This window comes from Gorilla gorilla, chromosome 2 (genome assembly GCF_029281585.2).
Source record: "Gorilla gorilla gorilla isolate KB3781 chromosome 2, NHGRI_mGorGor1-v2.1_pri, whole genome shotgun sequence".
Taxonomy (NCBI): Eukaryota; Metazoa; Chordata; class Mammalia; order Primates; family Hominidae; genus Gorilla; species Gorilla gorilla.
In genome coordinates this window covers 165,067,444-165,088,349 of record NC_086017.1, presented here as the reverse complement: position 1 = coordinate 165,088,349, position 20,906 = coordinate 165,067,444, and the positions used below count along the sequence as shown (strand labels likewise).

Below are 20,906 nucleotides of genomic sequence, written 5' to 3'. Positions count from 1 at the left end.
ATAAAAACAGCAACTAAAATCATTGACATATAGTCTTTCCTTTTCATAAAATAATTGTGTTCTCTGATGAAAGAATTTTAAGCCCTCAGCTGTGTTCTACACTTACTGCTGTAGGGGACATTAGAAATAATTCAGCCCTATGATGACAGAGCTCAATTTTTTTCTCCTTAGTGTTAAATTCTACCCTGAATAACAGTTACAAAGCTAATGCTAAGTCATTATTTTATGATAAAATCTAAGATCTTCTTAGCTTACAAGGTTATAGGATGCATGGATAAAGTGTTACAGGATGAAAAACTGCATAAAGATTTTCCTTTCCTAAGAATTGTTTCTCTTCCCCCACAAAATTACTAGAAATGACATACTTAAGTAAAAATATTTTTCATCCAAATGTGTCTAACATAACTTTTAAACACTGAGTTCTTTTATAAAGTGATTATGGGAGACACAATAGATTAGCAACTTTTTGTTTTCATTTTACTCCTTCTGAAAAGCCCTATATGTCATATTTTTTATTTCAAAGCCCTGAAAACCAAAGTGAGATTGACACATGCCAGTGCGTGTTAAAGCTGGTGATCTGGAACAGGTGCTTATGCAGGTGATGCACCATTTCAGCCCTCAGAAGGCTCCATTCTTTGTCTACTGCCTGCTGAGCCCCCCCCCAGATCACTTCTCAGTCAGCTTGTGGCATCTCTTTGCCCTTTCCAATGTCCCACAGATCCCAGGGATTAAATTTCAGCTTCATTCATTCTTAACTCTGCCCTGGGGCTTCTTTTTCCCCCAAATATGCTTGTCACAGAGTTACAGGCTTTCCTTCTCTTTCCTTCTTTTCTGTTTCCTTTTCAGCACACTGTAAAATGCAAGTAATCTCTTTCATGTAAACAATCTTAATGTTAATTATTAAAAAGAGAGATACTGGACAATGAAAATGACACAAACATGCACATTTCTCAGAGTCATTGAGATGAAATATGAGAAAGAGTAACTTTTATAGGGCACGTGACAAAACAAGCTTTGATCGAATTTCAAAGGAAGGTTGTACATACTGTATTGTTTTGTCATTCAGGTCACAAAATTCTTAAATCTAATAAATAGAATTCATTTGGTTAAGAAATTTATATTCAATAATAATTGAAGGAGTTCTTCAATTCTGGACTTGTAAAGCAAAAGGATTTGTTAAGAATAATTAAATCCACACCCTGTAATGAGAATTGTATGCTGTTCCATAATTATCGTCAGAGTATAAATGGTCAATGGCATATTTGATAATAACAGCTATAATTTAATTCATCCTTATTATTGTGGGAATTATACTAAGTGATAATGATCTTCCCCACAATCATTTGATACCACACCTGTCCTCCAACTCGTAATAGATGGTCTTGCCACCAGATTCCACATGGAGAAAATGGAAATCACCTTGATTTCCCACCACTGACCCTGCTTATTTTTGTGAATCTGTATTCATCTTTTCTTTGTTCCTTCTTATCACAGTTGAGATGGTGTCCCTCCCTTTAAGACCAATCCAATAGTCTTATGCTAATGTTTAACAAATAGCCTTCTGAAAAAAGAAATCCTGATTTGCAACATTTGCTGATTTCTGTAGTGTAAAACTTACCACCATGGCTGATTTTAAGCTACTAATATGACATCAACACCATGCATGGAAAGAGATGAGCACATAGGCTTTGCATCTAGTACAACTCAGCTCTAGCCCACCCCTGCCTCAATCCCTCTTGTCTTCTGAAGAAGTAGTAGAAAATGGTAGATCCGTACACAGACTTTACAGTCAGGTTTGCCTGAGTTTGTATCCTGGTTCTACTCCTTAATATGTCTAAAGTTTTGAACAAGTCATAATTTTTCTGTATCTCAGTTTCCTAACTGGTAAAATGATGATTAATAAAAATACACCCTGTGGTGTATAGCAACATTATCCTCTCAATCTGTAACAAAAGGATAAAATATCTTTGAAGTATAGTACTATTATTAATATCCATTTTACAAATGAGGGCATTGAGAAACTAGAACTACTGCTCTAATTCTTTCTCTTTATTTAACCAAATTTTATTTCATTTCCTCCTCTCCCACCTACTCCTCAATACATTCCAAACTGGCATCAGTACCCACTCTGCATACAGATTTGACTTTTGGGAATAACCTTAATCTCAGGTTGGGTTTTCTGGAAACAGATTTTAGAAAGAGGTTTGTATGTAGGAAGTTTATGGAGAGTACTTTCAGAAGAGACTATAAAGAATTTGGGGAGGCAGGATTGAAAAGGAGAGCTTGCCAAACTGATGCATTTGTACCAGAGGCCTTTCCAGATCTAATGGGAACTCTGGAACTGGCATGGTTCATCAGAGTTTTTCTGAATTGATGTAAGAGGGTAGGTCCTTTGTCTATAATTGTATTAACCAGCATTAAAATAGAAGGGGAGAAACCTCGGGTAAGGAGGTTCCCTTTGGCACTTCCAGGAGAGAAATACAGCTGTGAGGCCCCAGCAACTAACAAACCCATCAGTCACCTGGGGAAATGAATTCCTCTTTTAGAAAGATGGCATGGGTGAATATATCCATTGGCCTGCTCAGATCCATTTGCTTCATATGGTAAGTTCACCACACTGAGGAGTAGTTGCTCCAAGCTTCTTATTGGTCTCATTTCTTGGGAAATCTTACACAATGAATGTTAATAGGAAGAACTAGAGCTCCAGCTGTTATATCTAGTCTTGAGACCACAACTGATTTTCATACCCATTCCCTCATGGTGACCCAAAGTCACCATGTCCTTCTCAGGCTATGGTTGCTGGACTTGTCCATTTGCCCAGTTCATTTACAGTTGGGCAGAAGAGTACCAAGAGATGTCCCAGTGGATCACTTGGGTGCCAGTAACACTCTTCCCTATCCACATTGTGTAACGGTAGCCCCACTTCCTTCTGATCAAGGTCAATTACCCTTGTCATGTGATAACTCCTTTCCTTACTTTTTGGTCTCTTGGTACAATGGACCTGAATTTAGTAGCCATAACTCAAAGTTAAGTGGAAGTCCTGCTGTGTCTTCTCATGAAAGAATTTCCTCTTTGGGAATTAGGGTCTCTAGACCCGTAATGTCTAAACTTGTGGTAGAAAATTCCCACCTGAGTCACTAGGAGGGATGGTGAGTGAGGCCATTCCTACTTTCACCCCTTTGCTGCTGGTCCCATATACTCTACCTACTGGAAACACAGCACCATATAACGCTCATTGTTTAGGATATATAATTAATCCTGGTAGATGGTGTCCCATCCTTTTAGGGTCTCACCTCCATTTGGTGCTTTAGCTGCACCTTGGAAAGATTGTCTTGTTGTTCTATCAGGCTGGAAGCTACTAGTTGGTATGGTGTGGTATAGGCTTAGTGCATGCCGTAGTCATTGCCATACCTCTTTTTCTATAAAGTGAGTCTCTTTGTTTGAGGTGATGTTATATGGTATTTATTGTCAATTGAGCAGTACTCTGTAGGCTCTTAGACAGTAGTGTTGCCTAAAGCCCTGTGGGCAGAAAAGATAAACCAATACCCAAAGTTGTGACAAGTCTAGTCGAGATAAATTTCTGCTCATTTGAGAATAGATGGAGTCCAAACTACCTTTTCACCAAGTGCTTAAGGAGTGATACTATATTGGGAGCTCAGTGTTTATTTCTGCTGCTGGCAAGTTGACCATTCCATAGAAGAAGCTAGATTATCCTTAGTAAGTTGAAGCTCATACTGTTGGATCCGTGTAGAGTCTCTATCCCTGTTACCATGGCCATGGCACTCATGAGTGATTATGCTAGCAATAACAGACCCTGGCTGACATCAATTAGCTGACTCATTCTGCCTACCTGGTTGTTTAGTGCCTCTTCCATGGTTCTCGGGTGGGTGTTAACATGTGATAAAGAAAGCCCACAGAGGCCAGGGTGTGTGGCTCATGCCTGTAATCCCAGCATTTTGGGAGGCTGAGGCGGGCAGATCACCTGTGGTCAGGAGTTCAAGACCAGCCTGGCCAACATGGTGCAACCCTGTCTCTACTAAAAATACAAAAATTATCCGGGCGTGGTGGCATGCACCTGTAATCCCAGCTACTTGGGAGGCTGAGGGAAGAGAATCACTTAAACCTGGGAGGCGGACGTTGCAGTGAGCCAAGATTGCACCACTGCATTCCAGCCTGGGTGATAGAGTAAGACAAAAAAAAAAAAAAAAAAAAAAAAAGGAAAGAAAGAGAGAGAGAAAGCAAGCAAGCAAGCCAGCCTACAGAAAGCAAACAGCCTTGCAGACTCTTCTAGCATCCTTGATACATAGGAAATCATGCAGCCAGATGACAAGCCCAATATTTGGTTTTCAGAGAACCAGCCCCAGCATCACAAAACAAAGTAAAGGTGAGTGGGTTTGGAGTTGAAGATCTATCCCAAAATAACAGATAGGACCACCACTCTGCATACTTTAATTTTTAATGGTGAGATTAATCTGTCATTACTCACTTTGATATTGTTTTTTAAAATTTGCAATCTCGATTTTGGATAGGAAATCAATTCCAGGAGTTTACACATGGTCTTGGCAACTCTGAGAGCTCTTATATCACATGTCACTGAATCAACATAGGGTTACTGCCAATTACGAAGTGTGTCCAGTTTGAGCTTTCATTCAGGTAGTAGAGAAATAATCATGAACAGAGATGACCTATTCTAATCCCATGTACCCCTCACTCTAATATGGGTGTCAAGATAATACTTTAGGTTGTTAGATATCCATAGCAATTCAGACTCTTACCAACATTCTCAAAAGTTCTGACTATTACCTGGTATGTGTTTACCCAAATAAATGACCATAGGTCCCTTTGGAGAAGAACTAAGGAGAATCCTTACCTTATGTTATTGTTATAGAATTAAATGGTTCTTTCCCATGAGAATCCAAACCCTTTTTAGTTAATGTGTTTGAAGCCTAAGATCTACCTTAGGTTTGGAAACTGGGTAAGTCATCAATATTTTTGGGAGGGTCATTTGCCCTCAACCTTCCAATTATCATATTCAATTTCTTTTGCTTATAAAAATTAAACAATATTTTTCTGGTTTTCCACCTATTTTTATCCTAGAACACCACATTCTATTAAACATTTCTGTAGATCTCTGCAGGTCAGGATCCTTGGATGACTCTGACCTTGTCATTTGTTCCAAAAATTGCACCTGTTTCTGACACCAAGCTTTGTTACTCTGGGGACCTATCATCACTGGTTTTGGTAACAGCACCTCCTACCTTCAGCCCTGGGATCCATAAGACAACCGTCACCGAGCTTCTCAATCATGTTAATACTTCTCTCACCAGCATGCTCTTTATTGCTTTGGTAAATCCAATGTCCTCTGGGCCCTCACATGGATCATAGTCAGCTAATAAATTTTCTAGATTAAATACTACATTCATTCTGGCATGGCCACTTCTCTGCTCGTTTTAGTCTTTCCTACCACTGACTGCTATGGCAGTGCTAGCATTACTACTTCACTGTTTTATCATCATCTCTTGAGGTGTTTGCCAGCATATTAAATTTTGTGTTACAAGAGAGGGTTGATCCAATATTGATATACTCTCCCTTATCCAAGTTCATATTCTGTTCTCTCACCCCCATTTTCATACAGCACTTTCAGGATCCTATATACACTCTCCTGATTCTTGCCAGTTCATGTCCTGGAGAAGATACTAGAGCCCTACATTTGTATAATTCCTTTTATTCTTTACAACACCTTCCCTGCTGGTTATACTGTGAATTAGCCCTAGTCATTGGCCTGGAGACCAGGAGGCGAGGTGCAGCTAAATCTTGATGGGCACACATGATATCGTGTATGATGGTCGGTTTTATGTGCCAACTTAGCTAGACTATAATCAACAGTTATTAAAGCAATTTCTCATCAAAGTGGTGCTGTCAATGTATTTTGCAGTTGTGATGAAAGTCTATAACCAGTTTACTTTAAGCAAGGAAAATGACCTTACACAATCTGGGTGAGTATGATTCAATGAGTTGAAAGGCTGTAAGAACTGAACTGAGGCTTCCCAGAAGAAATTTCACCTGTGGACTGCAGTTTCAGTATTGCCTGAAAGTTCCAATTTGCCATTCCTGATAGCCTGCCCTGTACGTTTTAGACTTGCCAAGCCAGCTGTCACAATTGCTTAAACTAATTTCTTGCGATAAATCTCTTAATGTATATTTCCTACTGGTCTAATTTCTCTGATGGAATCCTGACCAATACATCTTTCATGGCAGAGACCTTGCATCATCTTCAACAAAGGAGGCATTGCTATCCTTAAATAGAAACAAATTGTCCAATTCTCCAGGTCTGGAGGATTCAGGGACTTTAAGGATTAATAAATCTCCAGTGCATTTGCCCAGATGTCTTTATCCCAAGTCTCCCGACCCCACTCTTTTTCAAAAATGGCCCTGACCTTGGTATAGCATACCTGAGGGGGTGGAGAATTCAACTTACTCTGCAGTTGCTCTGTTGTTGTAATTAATCGTGGGCCCAACCTTCAGATTATTCTACTGTAGCTGCAGGGGATGGGAGACTCTATGTATACTACTCCTGATGTCCTAAGAATACTTTAACCTTATATCCACGAATAAACTTATCTTTCCCTTCAAATGTGACTTTCTTCTATTCCGTAACTCTTATTAATGAGTCTACCATCTATCAAATTCTGCAAATAGAAATGTGGGAGTAATTCTGATAAATTCTCTCCTTATTTACTTTTATTTTTTATCAGCTTCTGAATGCAGTTAGTTTTGTCTTCCAAATACTTCTTGATTCCATCTACTTTCTTTTATTTCTCTCACCACAAATATTCTAGCCTAAGCACTGCCATCTATCTGCTAGATTACTGCTATAGCTTCTAACTGATCTCGTGTCCACTCTTGCTCTACTCCAATCACTGCCCCACAATATCCAGAATAGTCTTTAAGAAGTTAAACTCTGATAGACTGGATTAAGAAAATGTGGCACATATGCACCATGGAATACTATGCAGCCATAAAAAAGGATGAGTTCATGTCCTTTGTAGGGACATGGATGAAGCTGGAAACCATCATTCTCAGTAAACTATCGCAAGGACAAAAAACCAAACACCACATGTTCCCACTCATAGGTGGGAATTGAACAATGGGAACACTTGGACACAGGAAGGGGAACATCACACACCGGGGCCTGTCGTGGGGTGGGGAGAGTGGGGAGGGATAGCATTATGAGAAGTACCTAATGTAAATGATGAGTTAATGGGTGCAGCACACCAACATGGCGCATGTATACATATGTAACAAACCTGCATGTTGTGCACATGTACCCTAGAACTTAAAGAATAATAATAATAATAAAATAAAAAATAATAATAAAAAAAAGAAGTTAAACTCTGATCACGTCACTCTCTTGCTTACAACTTTTGTATGCTTCTCCTTGCTCTTTGGGTATCCACCAGAAGCTGTATACCCGGTCAAGGCCCTTTAGTGATCTCCTGTTACCCTTGCTACACTCTGCCCCTCCCTCCTTCTGTGCTGCTACAGACTTTCAGTTCCTTGAAAGTGCCCTTCTCCCTTCCACCACTAAGCCTTTGTGTGTGCTGTGCCCTCCCCTTGCAACACCTGTGTCACATTTACCCCTTTCACTAGCTCTTGGTCATTGATTACATCTCAACATAACCATCACTACTTCAGGGAAATATTCTTATTGGGCAAATTGATAGAAAGGGCTTGAAAGTCCTTTAAGCGGAAAGAATCTCCTCTTATTTGCAGTCAACTGAAAATGGATCCTTTATTTGTGAAGCATCCTCATGGCTCTTGCTTGTGTTACACCATTGAGCATTTCCAGGCAAATGTAGAAAAGAGCATTGCTGTTTAATCACTTCCTGATTAATATCATATAGATTACAAATGCCCTCTAAAGTGCTAGCCAAGTAATACTCCTCATTCATATTTCATGTGATGAAAGTCCCTGATTCTTATGCAGATAAAGATCTTATTCACTCTTTTGTACCAAGAAAACTGGGAGTAAAGTGAACTGGAGGTGGTTACTCTCATTTTTACTGCTCTTCCTTTCCTTCAGACTGAGGTCTGAGCAAACATAAATATTTTGTTCCAGGTTTCTATGCCTGATACAACTCATGTTTCCTCTGCCTGAAATTCTTCCCTTTTTGAATCACCCTGTGTACTACCACCTGCCTACAGCCCCCCAAAGTGTGCACATATCTTAGATTTTCAAATTCTATCCATGTTTATTTTTTCCATGAAAGTTGTTTTCATTCCATGTCCCAACCTCATCCTTTTTTTCATTCCATGTCCCAACCTCTTGTCCCAGTAATCCCTTTGATCACAATTCACACTATTTTCCAAAACTGTGCTATGGTAGGCTTATGTATCCTTCTTTTTATTTTAGCCTCTTGTGTGCAGGCTTTATTATAATGTTTGACTTTCAAAAATTCCTCGCTGTAGGGGCCGGGCGCGGTGGCTCACGCCTGTAATCCCAGCACTTTGGGAGGCCGAGGCGGGCAGATCACGAGATCAGGAGATGGAGACCACCCTGGCTAACATGGTGAAACCCTGTCTCTACTAAAAATACAAAAAGTAGCCAGGCGTGGAGGCGGGCGCCTGTAGTCCCAGCTACTTGGGAGGCTGAGGCAGGAGAATGGCGTGAACCCGGGAAGAAGAGCTTGCAGTGAGCAGAGATATCACCACTGCACTCCAGCCTGGGCGACAGAGCAAGACTCCGTCTCAAAAAACAAACAAACAAACAAAAAAATTCCTCGCTGTACGTGGCACAGTGCCTTGCTCAAACAAGGTCATCAATAAATATTTGTTGAATAAAAAATTTAATGAATGAAAAATGTTGGTGACCAGTGAGGAATCAAGGACCACACAGGAGCCAGGGCAAATAAATAAAGCAGTGGGTTGAAAACCAGATGAAGAACTCAAAAGGCAGAGAACAGAGACACCTCTCCAAGAAAAGCAGACCATGGGACCATAAGACAAAGCTTAACATTAGATGATTCCGTTGAAATGGCTGAAATTGTAGGAATTCCAAAATCAGGATCAAGTTAGGTGACTCGTGTTGAGTCATAAAAAAACTCTGCTTAAAAGAGGATGCTGGTTGGTTTAAATTATTTAAGTTATTTTGGGTAGTTTTGCTTTCCTAATCTAAAGTCAGGGAAGGAAAATTGTGTTTCCTTTGAGTGGGAAGGCAGCTGGGAAGTTATGAAGAAAAGAGAGATTTTTAGCAATAAAACCAATCTTGGGGAGTAGAATGACAGATTTAAAAGACAAAACAGTAAGATTTTTTTTTGTAAAACTTTTCAAGGATAAACAGGAATGTAATCTCTCAGAAAATTTGAGATCCCAAAGAAAGAGAGAGTACAGAGTAAAATGATTCAGTGGCATGGTATTAGATGAAAGCCTAAAGAATCAGAAGGGCTTGCTAATACAAGAAATAAAGCAAAAATAAAATTTCCATGAAGCTTTAGGATTTATACTTTGTTATCCTTCATCTGTATTTTTGGTTTGTATTCAACACTTTCTGGTTGACTGAATTTAATTTTCATCCTGATGTTCTGATTTTATGTAGGCACAGTTTAAAAATCTACTGAAAATAGTACCAAATATATCTTCAAAAACTTGACTGATTCTTCTAGGTTTTCTTTCGATTACAGAGTCATTTTGAACAAAAGGTATTAAAAGTTAGAAAATTTAGACTTCAAATGACTATAACCACATCATTCAATCTTATAGTCCTTAGATTCAAAGAGTCAAATAAGATTAAGATCTTTATTTGACATTAAGGCATACCAATTTTCAATACCTCAGTTCACACTACTACATCTTATGCATGAGCTCATCTCTTCTTTCATATTATATGCATTCTTTGCTGCTTGTAAAAGTTTCTCAACACAAGGCTCATTGTATTCTATCACTCTTATATTCTAGGATGCCAGCACCCAAATAGTAATGATCTCATAGTTGATGAATCAAGTCTTAGATGTAGTATGAAAAGGACAAATTATTGCTAGGAGAATCAGGAACATTAAATGCAATGGTATTTTCAATTTTGAATTATACATGCACATACAAAGAGAAACTCAATTTTGTGTAGTATCTGTGATAATATGTAGGAATGCCTTTAGTTTTGAAGGCAGACTTAATAGCATGTATGTCATTTATGTATCAAAGTAAAAATTAAAAGCATTAAATATAAGCCAAATCACTGCAGTGATTATTAGAAAAAACTATTCTAAATTGCAAAGCACTATTCAAGAAACAAGAAAGCTTTGGTTATAGCTTGGCATTCAGGATAGTTGGGTAGAATATTGCATGAATCTGTTAAATGTCAGAGGAGAATGAGAATAGCTCCAGCAAATACTTTTCTTAGTCTGTAACATACATGTTTTTTTTTATATATATAGTATTTTAAAATTTTCTGTTACCTAGCATCAAAGAATTCTTATTTATCTTTTTTGCTGGATAATAATCTTAGGATATATTTGTCTTTCTTTTCTCTCCTTTTTCTTTCTTTTCTTTTTTTCATTTTGAGGCAGAGGAGCTGAAATAAACATTAGCTTATAGTGCCACCATAAATAAATAACTTCCAGAATTATCTGAGGCTTCTTGGAGAAATAGTTCTCAGAATATCTATTACTGTCATCCCTCCATATACACTGGGGATTGGTTCCAGAACCACTCCAGTACACCCAAATTCATGCATACTCAAGTTCTGCAGTCAGCCTCACCCAATCTGCCAATAGGGAAAGTCGGCCCTTTGTATATGCAGGTTTTGCATCCTGCAAATACTGTATTTCTGATTTGCGTTTGGTTGAAAAGTTAACCTATAAGTGGACCCTCACAATTCAAACTCATGTTGTACAAAGGTCAACTGTATATTTAAAGTCCCATGGAATCAGTGGGACTTAACTGTTCTTATATAACAATAAATGTTTTTCATTAGGGTGCAAAGATTATGTGAATTGGTCATTTTGGATAATTGTTCTAACCATGGATCAGTAGAAGAATTAAATGCACACGGGCAGTACATTGTCCAGGCCTGAAAACTTTCTGAAATGACTATCAACATTTTATGTGTGGTTTTTATATTATGCCAGGCCAAATTTATTTTATTTTAAGTCTTAATTTTATCTTTTGTGGAATTACGTATGCACATAATTTGAGTCAAAGAGTTGTACAAAGTTTGTTAACAAAACAGCAGTGTCAACTCTTTTTCTTTCTCTTTTCCTCACTAGAGGCAACACTTTTACCTGCTTCAGTTGATTCTCTTGGTGTCATGTGTTTAAACATGGTTTTAATTGTTACTCTCTGATTTTTCATTTTTAGCCATTACCTATTGAATTTCTATTATGTATGACAAAGATGAAGCTCTCTTTTCTCTCCTAGCCTTCACCATCCTCCTCAAATACTGTGATTCTGCTTAGACGAATATTCAACACTTATATTACTATAACTGTACAATGCAATTCACAGAGAAGTCATGGAGTAAACTATTATTTCTCCTTTTCTATGCAGCTATTTGTTTTCAAAGGTGTCAATTATCATCCTTTATTTTCTTTTGCTTAATTTTCTAATGTGCTTATCGTGAATCATTCTGAAACCTTTTTGGCACACTTTTCCTTAAAAATATTCTATAAAAATCCTTACACCTTGCAGTCTCTTTTACAACTATGCAAATCTGCTATTGTAGATTGGGCCCATGGGCTGTATGTAGTTCGCAGTTCCTAGAGTAAATCATCCCTCAAGATGTTCAGTTGCTTCAGATATTCTATTAATTTTTTTTTCTCCAGAGAAGTTTCTCATTGAGATCCCTATACTGCTTTCTGTACCTTTGCCATAGGCGCCATCCTGGGGTCTCCCTCACAATGACCCTGGGATTTCCTTTGCCTCGTGTCTCTCGTGGGATCTCCTGTTTCCTGTATCCCATATTTTTCTTTTTCTTAGCTAATGCCCTTGTTTTGGTGAAAACCCTTTTCCAGAAGCTTTTAGAGAAGGGACACAGATGAAATAATGCAAATTCTTTATTAACATGTGATTTTCCAATAATTCACTATGATGCGAGATGGTTTTATTTGCTTGCTTGCCTTTTTGTCACACTTTCCATTAGACTTACCAGAATTTGACCAAGAAAAACTAATAAATGCTAAATTAATTTTATGTAAAATTTTGTTTGTTTTTTTTTCTTTTAAATAAGATCAGGAAACAAAAAGAGTCAAATAGATGTCTGGGACTTGTAACTACAATACTCTACTGACTCATTTTAGCTTTGATGGCAAGGAATGTGAGGATGGTAATATATAAAAATGGGGGTGAAATTAAAGTAACATTAATTTGTTCTTTCCATAAACTTGTGATAGCTTCAGAATGACCTCCACTGCAATCCTCATTATAATGGTGGGCTAATTGGTTCATACTATGCTCCGGCTAGGAAGTTTCAGGGAATTAATATTGATGCCTTAGATATCAATATGTTTCCCTGAGAAGAAGGGTTTTGCTGCACATTTTAGGGTCTTTCTTAATAAAGAAGAAATTTTATAAAATTGAAATTTGTTTATAACACTTATAGTAATTGATTACAGTATTGAAAATATTTTAAAGCATTTGATTTTTGACAAATAAAGAAATAAAATACTTAAAATATGTTAAACTAAATTAGATTTAAAAATAATTTTGTGGCAATTTGTTTAGAAAATCAAAGGGGAATGCATGGTATTCTTGTGCCAAGAAACCTGGTTTGAAACGGGTTTTTAAAGAAGAGAGTGCTTGTGTTCCCAGAGATCTCTTAAGAGGTATGTTCAGGATATTAATGAATTAGATGGGAACTATCCTTGAGCACACTGTTCTGTACTAACATACTTGGTGGCTCGTTTGAATAAAGAACCACGTAGAAACATGGAGCTCCTGAGGCTGATGGGTGGCTTTAACTTTGACCTTTGTGGCCTTAGTAGGTTTCTTTTCCCTTAATGTGATTTTTATGCCTTTTAATTTTAGGTTTAATATGAGTGTGGATATTTCATGTAATTGTGGCTTTACTATGGTAACTGCTTGGCATAAACAGACCTCAAGGCAGTTGTACCTATAAGTTAGACTCATCTTTCATTAGAAATTTTGCATAATCTATTTTTAATTTATGCCCTTTCATATGGGTTGAAAGTAGGCTTAACATCCATCTCACTACTCAACCCTCTTCATGGTTAAGAAAGCTATGAAGCACATGAAAGCCCCTTTGTTCTGAGTGTGCCTTTAGCTTTTTGATTCTATCTTTGTAAAACTTCTCTGAAAAGACTATTTTTAATTCTACTCTTTCTTTCAGATGTAAGCAATATAATTCCTTGGCTTTATTTTAGAAAAGTATTGAATGCATCATACCCAGTAAACTAAGAGTCTTCTTTTGTAAATAATAGCTTTAATTACTTTGGGGTGAAAAATCACTCTCATATTTGGCAAACTATAGGTAAAATTGGATCTCATTTTTCTGGAAGGTATAATTGACTTATGGAGGCTGCCTAAGAGTCATATAAAAATATTGATAATAAGAGTCACACATTTTAAGGATGTGGCTTAGAAAAACATAGCCTACTCCTAAGTGTGAAAATGAATGAAGACCATTGAAATGAGAATAAGCATAGGCTATTTATTTAAAGCTTGCTATAGCAAGGAAGTCAGCCACCATCATTTGCATTTGGCAGAAACTCAAAGGCAGGTAGTGAAGCGGAAAAGCTTTATGGTGGGAAAAAAAGCAAGGCTTCAGGTCTGCCCTTAATGGAGGCTGTTGGCAGGGGAAGCTGGAGGTCTACTAACTCATGGGGCATCCTATAAGATTGGTTAGGGGAGCAATATTTGGCTTTCTCCCATTGATCGCAAGTTGGAATCAGGGACAAAAGTTAAGAAGCTGTCAATTATTGATCAAGTCCTGACCATTTTTGGACCAAGTGCTACAGAGGTTGTGGTTTGGCTTCCTGGACTGGTTACAGCAGGTTATGGGCCGGAGTTTTATTTTAATATGTAATCTAGCAGTTGTGCATCTTATGTTCAGTCTCTTACAAGGAGCCAGAAATGTCTCTCATTCGATGACAAATTATAAATAATTCACAGGGACTAACTTAAAATTCAGGATAATTTTCCAATCATCATATTGTTCTAGGCATTTTTTTTCTTTTCATCAGTAAAGAAAAACATAGTTGATGTGCTCCTTTTCCAGTTAAGGAGAATTCTTGACAACTATTACAAATAGTTATAGAGTCAAAATTAATTTTTGATTTAGTAATATTAAAAATCATTAAAATAATCACAAAAGGCTTTCCCTTGCTTCTGTGAAAGGATGAAGATCCTCTCATCTGTTTCAAGGTCTGTAAACACAGTGTGCTTTGAATTTCTTATAAGAAAACTTCTATTGCATAAAACCAAGCAAAGGCTATTCTCTAACACTTTTTTCATTTTGCTTTGGCCTGATATTACCAATGGACTTTTTGCAAACTACTAATATATTTACTCTTCAATGTAAAATTGTCCTCAAATGCTACACTCTTGTCACTGGATCTAAAAATCTGTTGTGTTAGATATAGGCAAATAAAAATACAATACAAAAAAAAGTGTGTATACAGGCAAATTATGCTAATGGAGTTCCAACTTTCTTGACATAGAACACTCTGAAATGGCAGTTAATGGTAATTAATAAGTGATAAGCAAAACAATTAAAGTCAGTCTGCAACTAACCTCGCCAGACTGCTAATGTTGCTCTGACTCCCACCAATCAGTCAAGCTAATTAGGAGGATCAGACAGTCATTAATAGCTTTCGTCTCTGAGACAAGTGGCATGTTATGAATACTGTAGAGTTAAAGGGGCTGCACTGAGGTGTGACTATCCCAAAGGCGGAAACCAACAGCAAAAGAGAAAGTGCTTCTCCAATTGTTTCCTCATAGGCTCCTATTTGCACCTTTTTCTAATAATGTATTATTCAAATTTTATATTCGTGGCTCAAGGGAAGTATTATATATAAATACTATAATTATTCAATTGTGTTTTTTAAAGTGAAAAAATGTGTTAAACATGCGTTCTTTTTATTCTTTTATGAATATTTATTTAGGTGGCTTATAATTATAAACAATACCAGCATCTACCTTACCTCTGTAGCCTCTCATTTTCACAATGAAGAATGTGTATTAGTTTACTTGCGTTTTTCCCTATATAAATCATTGGCAATGAGAAATGATAAACTCATTCTGCCCAGTATTATGCGGGTGATCAATAATTAGTGTTAGAAAACAACTTTACAGTGCATTGTTGAACATTATTGAGCTGATGATGTTTTAGATAAAATCATTTCCATTTTGAATGTGGCAAATTCATATTAAAGACACTACATATGTTCTTGGCATTAGCTCCCAACTCTGAACTTTTGCAGTAAATAGAGACAAGGTGTTAATTAAGAGAACTGCCAGTCCAAATGAATAATGGAGTGCTGGAAATAGCATGGGTGAACGCTTGACCTTCTGCATCAAAGAGGTGCTCCAATGATGAAGTCTCAATTTTGGAATTATGACTGCAGAATAATGAGAATGTGGAAGGGTAAGAAGGATAGTGGGATCTCCATTAACTCATTCAGCTACTCCTAATTAGTTTTTAAAAACTGTCAGGCAATGTTTAATGAAAGGCTTTTCAGGAATATGAAATGAATAAAGGTCACAATACATACAATTTCTTCAACCCCAAAGGGTACCAACTAAATATTAAGTAGTAATAGATATTTTGTAAGACCCTTCCTAAATAATTTGCATTAAGCAGCATTAAAAAAGCAGCCTCTCTCTGACACTCAGCTGGGCCAAGTTAACTCAGCTACCTTAGCCCAGGGAGAGGACTGGGGTAGGGCAACAAGCAGGAGTTCAGGAGAGTGTCCTTGATCAATCCAAAGACAGCCACCTTTGACTTACATGTGTCCTGTAGAGAGGGCTGTGTATCTCAGTAACCTAGTTCAGGGAAGTTAGAATCTGAAACCTTTAACCAGGTAACTCTGTTCCTCATTCTAACTTGACAACTAAGTTGGGAAGTCTTTCTTGACTATGAGGTTACACCCGATTGATAAAGTATCCAGTCACCATCTAGTCAGGATATTGAATTACACATTTCTAAGGTTTTAAATATCTTTGGACATCATTGTTTGTGAAGATTCTTCTGAAGCTACTAAAGACCTCAGGCCATGAGAGTAAAAAACAGTTCAGTGAGGCCAATGCTACTACTGACTTAGTTGCTTTAAGAAAGTAGCTTTGGCTTTGGACAATTTGCCTTCTTTTCTGGGAAAGCTCCAGGTTGAACAGAGAATAAGACAGTAAAATTTTACTGTAAAAATGAGTGACATTTATCAAAGGCTACTATGGACATGCACTGTTGTAAGCCCTTGTTAAATCTTCATGACAACTTTTTGAAGTAAGAGCCATTATTCTACCCATTTTACAGATGAGGAACCTGAGGCATAAGAGATAAAGTAATTTCTCCAAGAATACTGTTACATCCAAGTCCCTAGTCTTAGACATTAACCTTGGCACTGAGGATGTCACAGTGATCTATTGTGGTCCCTTGTTTTCACCTGAACTCCAGACACTGTGATTTTGTTTTCTCCAAGGTATTTTACTCAGCTTAAGTTGTAACATATGTCCAGGCTTATAGAAATAGCTAGCTGTTTCCACCCAACTTCAATACACCTAGGTGGATAAACTGAGCAGTCACACACTCAGAGAGAAGCATATTTATTGTATGAGGAAGAAAGTAGTGCCTTTTACCCACATTGGGTCAAGGATAGGGATCTTCATAACTGGGAATGTTCTTCCAAGTTGATTGTTGTCTTAGTCCATTTTATGCTGCTACAGCAGAATATTTGAGACTGAGTAATGTATAATGAACAGGCATTTATTGCTAACAGTTCTGGAGCCTGGGAAGTCTAAGACTGAGGGGCTGGCATTTGGATAGGGCCTTCTTGCTTCATCATCCCATGACAGAAGGTAGATTAGTAATTTTAATCTATTTTCTTTACTTTTGTTTTAAAACACCTAACTACTTAACTGTCCATCTTCCCCAGGGGTGCCCTATGAACTTGAAGATCCACTTTCCTATAGCTTCTTATATCCATAATATATTTTATACCTGTAGTAGAGTTGCTAGATAAAGATAAAATACCAGTTAAATTTACTTTCAGAGAATTTCAGAGTAGGTATCATATATTTTTGCATGCTGAATCTGGCAGCCATATTTTATAACTAATTCATTGGAAATGAGGGAAGGGGCGAGTTACTTCTTATTGGGCAAGCCATCTTGTTTATGTAGATTAATGTAATAACACTAGAAGATAAAATATTCCCATGGTTAGCATCACAGATGAATTCAAAGTTTTTATCTAACTCATTTATTGAAAACTGTATGTTCTAAACCTATTTCATTCAGAGTATAAATCTAAACATATTTAGTGTGATTCCTATGGTTTCTTTCCCCACAGTAAGATTATCACTAGAATAGCTTTTAGAAAGTTTCTCTTATCATTTGAAATTAAGATGCACCATTAAATATAAATTTTCTTACGTACTGAAACTTTTAAATTTAATTTTTTTAATAGAGATCTTTCTGTCTGGGTGTAGTGGCTCAACCTGTAGTCCTAGTACTTCTGGAGGCTGAGGCAGGAGGATTGTTCAAACCCAGGAGTTCAAGACCGGCCTGGGTAACATAGTGAGACTGTGTCTCTACAAAAAACACACAAATCAACAAAAAACCTAGCTAAGCGTGGTGGTCTGTGCCTGTAGTCCTACCTACTTGGGAGGCTGAGGCAGGAGGATTGCATGAGCCCAGAGCCTGGAGTTTGAGGCTGCAGTCAGCTATGGTTGCACCACTGCATTCCAGCCTGGGCAACAGAGTAAGACCCTATCTTAAAAAAATAAAAACGAATCTTTCTGAAGTGTATTTCACACTAGATTACCCACTTAAAGGTGATATATTGAACATGACTTCCTCTGGAAAAATTAGTGTTATTATTATTAATATAAATTATTTCAACTTTTAATATGTAATATACCCCCAAAGTCTGCTGATGTGTATAGAACTATTTTTCCTGTCTGTAAACAGTCTCACTATGCTATGCTCTTGTGATTTCTGCATGCTGCCATTTGCTGTCCTCTGTGAACACCTCTGGGAGATATATTTCATCACCAGCAGTGAGCCTCAACTCTTGAGTTGTAGCCTTAATTTGAAAACAGTTGTGTGGGTGAAGAACTGAGGGAAGTTCATTTATGGATTCAAGTGCATTGCTTTGTGCCAGCTATTTTTCCTGTAGCTACTTCAGAGGCCTGCTGGTGCTTCCAGGACTGTACTTTGTTCTTTATACGTGAGCTTTTTTAGGTATTAAAGTGCTGCTCTGTGTTTGTCAGTATTACTTCCCAAGATGTGTCCTACAGGACAAAAGTTCTATAAAATGTTAATAGGTGCATCAAAAAAAAAATAAACTTTCCATGATTGAAATGTTTGGGAGACAGTGTGCTAAAAAATGTTATGCTTGTAAAAAGTTAAAGTCTTCTTTACAGGGATTTTCATATGCTAACATGGAATGTAAATCCTCGGGTGTTTAACATGGTATATAGCACATTTTGATCTTATCTGTGCATGTAATCACTTTGGTGGAAGATCTCACCGGACGTTGTGGAATTTTGTTATGACTTACAGTTGCCACGTTAACATGGGAGTTTAGCACAGAGAAGGAAAAGAAATGTGGTGAAATGATTTATAATAGGGATAAAATTAATATCCTTCATACATTCAAATCCTTACTCCTTGGAGATAGTTCTTTGAAAATAATAAATAGCAAGTGTACAAGTCTTTGGGACATTAATCAAGGGACAGATTTCTCCTTTAGAAATAAGAGGTTAAGTTTCTGAATGGTAATGCATTAAAAAGGAGTGACATGTCAAGGTTTACAACCCACAAAATATAATAACAGAACTCCTTCCTGCTCTCTGGACAAATTCAATGAGAAGATAAAACAAAAGTGAAATAGAATTAAATGCCCCAAATAGAAACTTCAGGAAACAGGCCAAATATTGTTTCTTTTTCCTTTTGAAACTGCCACTTTTTCTCTCCTTCTGCTCTTAAAAATATTTAGTTTAGATGAATATTATTGCTTGTAATCAAATGTCTTGATATTATTTTGACATTTTTGGTAGTCTCTACTACTAAGTATTGAAGGAAAGGACTTTTGCATTTGTTGAAATGAATGCATTAATATTTAGCTTAAACATGTATGCCATTTGCCTTTGCCTAAAGACTCACACACATTAAAAATACATATTTTTTATTACTTTCTTATGAAACATCTAATTGTGTATAACAATGCTCTCCATTATCTGTTGTCTAATGGCCTTGCATCATGATATTTATATATTTCTATAACTAAGCAGCACTGATAAATTGTAACTTGGATATTTAACCTAATCTGTGTTATATTTAATTTAATCTGTGTTTAGACACTTGTTACAAAGGCAAATCCATAATTGCCTGCCACTATTTTGGTGCCTACTGGACTCTATATGTTAGAGTAATTTGTGTGGACAGGCTAATTTTAATGATAATAGCTAACGCGTATGTCAGCTCAAATGTTTTATGTATGTTATTTAATTTTCACAGCAATGTGAGATGTATACTTTCATGATTTTCATTTTACAGATGAGGAAACTAAGGCATATTTGTCCAAAGTCACACAGTAAGTCGCAGACTATGGACATGAACCCAAGCAGTCTGATTCCAGAGTCTGCTCTTAATAACCATTAAGAATGGAAAGATGAGAATGAGATTGTAATCCTGCACTTCTACAACCTTCCGGAGGGTTTTCCTAAAGCAACAAAATCACTGAACTGCGTATTATCTTCTTCACCAAAATAAGTAGATGAGGTCTGGCATCTCAATAAATATTAGTGAAGTGCTGACTTTCTCTGTAGCCAATGTCTTTATTTTATGGAGTAACAACAAAGAGTATCCTAAATCCTACGTGGGGTATGGGCTCTGTCTCACTGTTCTTTAATATCCCACAATGCCAAGCGCTTAGTAATTATTCAACAATTACCTGCTGAATGGTCTTCACTTCATTGATGAAACTGAGGCTCAGAGAGTTGAAGATCTTGATCAAGGTACATAGTAAGTGGCAAAAATTCCACCCATGGTTGCAGGTCCACTTCATTTTTCACTCTACTACAAAGACACTCAGCATTCACTTAGTGAGTTAATGATTTATGGAAATTTTAAATCATTGGAATTAATGAAAACCATATTTATTATTTCTCAGGCCCATTGTGATCATACTAGAATATACACAAATATCCTTATTATAGTGGCTGAAAGATCTGTTCTTGCTAGCAGTTCCTAAACAAATGGCTCTCCAGGTGTATTAGTGGTGTATTAGAGCCATATTCCCAGTAGGAACTTCGTCTATTCCTCATAGAACACCCCTGTGTTAATGCAAGTTGGACAAATCCTCTCCATAGCATCCCGAGCAGAGTCTTAAGTTGTGGTAAATGAATGCTTCTCCTATTTACCTTTGAAAAAGCTAATGAATTATGAGAAACTGTTCAGTGTTCGTAGGTCCACACACTCTAACCTCTTCCCTGACAATGTATTTATCCAAGTCACTTTGAAAAGTACTTGTTTCCAAACAAGAACCATTTATATGGGAATGTACTGTTAAAAGTTAAACTGAGGTGTATTAAAAATTTTTTAAGCATTTATTTGAGCAAACTAGTATTTATGAATTGGGCAGTTGAAAACCGTAGTTTGTGGTTGTGGCTCTACCTAAAGGCCTTGAAGAAAAAGCTTTTATAAAGTAAAAGTGGAAGCAATGCCAAAAAAAAAAAAT

The 20,906-nt window shown here is 37.0% G+C and overlaps 1 long non-coding RNA gene across 1 annotated transcript in view; it reads left to right on the top strand.

Moving 5' to 3' along the window:
• Positions 1-19,981, top strand: part of LOC129532492 (uncharacterized) — a 36,021-nt gene extending 16,040 nt beyond the window's left edge. The window contains exon 2 of the long non-coding RNA XR_008678268.2: positions 19,724-19,981. This is a non-coding gene — a long non-coding RNA (uncharacterized lncRNA). The remainder of the gene's footprint in view (positions 1-19,723) is intronic.
• The last annotated feature ends 925 nt before the right edge of the window (positions 19,982-20,906 follow it).